This window comes from Callorhinchus milii, unplaced genomic scaffold, assembly GCF_018977255.1.
Source record: "Callorhinchus milii isolate IMCB2004 unplaced genomic scaffold, IMCB_Cmil_1.0 Scaffold204, whole genome shotgun sequence".
Taxonomy (NCBI): domain Eukaryota; kingdom Metazoa; phylum Chordata; class Chondrichthyes; order Chimaeriformes; family Callorhinchidae; genus Callorhinchus; species Callorhinchus milii.
This window is the reverse complement of record NW_024704945.1, coordinates 29,705-31,323: the sequence shown is the minus strand read 5'-3', so window position 1 is coordinate 31,323 and position 1,619 is coordinate 29,705. Positions and strand designations below refer to the sequence as shown.

Genomic DNA, 1,619 nt, shown 5'->3' with positions numbered 1-1,619 from the left:
AGAGAGAGAGAGAGACTGTGAGAGAAAGTGCATCAGTTGTGGTCGCTTACAGCAGTTTAGCAGTGACTGAGGGTCGGGGCTCTCCAGCCGCCCGCACGGCCGTAGGCGGTGTGTGTCAATAACGGTCCCCAGAGCAGAGATGGGAGAGGAATCAGGATCAACATCTTTAATAATCAGTCACTACAGTGTCCAGAATATATTCCATATTACACAGACTGTGTGGACAGTCACTGCCTCAGTCAGTGTCACACTATCACTAACAGCTCAGCTCTGATTCCCCGCAGTGACCGCAGCTGATTCTCTCCGTCTGAACTGAACCCATTCCCCCACAGCCTGAAACACATTAAACAGGAAATAAACCAATGGGATAATGGTACAAACTGTAAAATGTTCGTGTCGCAGTTTAATGAATAAATAAATCCCTTCAAACTGTTCCCATTCTGATACGCGGCGTTTTCTCTGTGTATTTATCACATTAAGCACTGACACAAACACTCACCTGATCCTCTCCAGACTGGTGCAGGTCTGTATGAGGCGGCGGAGAGCGGAGACAGAGCCGTCTGTGAAGGAGTTAGACCTCAGGTCCAGGATCCTCAGTGAGCGGTTTGTACTGAGAGCGGAGACCAGAGCATCAGTGCAGCCATCGGTCAGTCTGTTACTGTCCAACCTGGAGATCAGAGACACAGAGACATGACAGGGATCAGAGTAAACACTGTGGGTATAACCCACTGTCACTCACAGTTTGTTTGATGCCGGACAGGTTGCAGGAGTTCATACACACAAACACACACACACACACCAACACACACAAACACAGACAAAAACATCGCCGCAGACACACACTTACTCTCACACACACAAATACACACAAACACAAACACATGACCCACAGAAAAATACACACAAACACACACAAATAGAGTCACATAAACAGAGAGACGCACACAGATACACACATAAATAAACACACTCACACACGCAGACAAACAAATACACAAGCACTCTCACACAAACGCGCTCACACAGAAACATACACAATCACACACAGAAACTCACACACGCAAACACATACGTACGCAAACACACGCACAGAAACGCATACAAGCAAACACAAACACACACACAAACAATCAATCATTCACACAAACGCACACACAAACAATCAATCATTCACACAAACGCACACACAAACAGTCAATCATTCGCACATACACACACATATGCACACAAACACAACCACACGCAAACACACACAGAAAAAAACCCACGCACGCACAAACACGCATACACACACAAACATACATAAACATTCACACAAACACACACACAGAGAAACACACAAACAAACAAACGTACACGAAAACAGACTGACAAACACGCACACACAAATACCCACAAACATACAAACGCACATAAAGACACACTCAAAAACACACAATCCCAAACAGAAGCACAGCACATACAAACAAACAGATATAAATAGACATACATAGATACACACAAACACACACAAATATACACACACAAACTCACACGCACACACAGAAACACAGAAACACACACAAAAACTCATACAAACACTCACAAATTCACACACACAAAATCGAACACACGCCAAC

At 44.5% G+C, this 1,619-nt stretch overlaps 1 long non-coding RNA gene across 1 annotated transcript; it reads right to left on the bottom strand.

Annotated features, from left to right (window-relative positions):
- Positions 1-262: 262 nt before the first annotated feature.
- Positions 263-706, bottom strand: LOC103172318. Its single transcript, XR_006086010.1, has 2 exons — positions 500-706; positions 263-333 (listed from the first exon to the last, which is right to left on the bottom strand). It is a non-coding gene; the product is annotated as an uncharacterized LOC103172318 (long non-coding RNA).
- Positions 707-1,619: the final 913 nt, after the last annotated feature.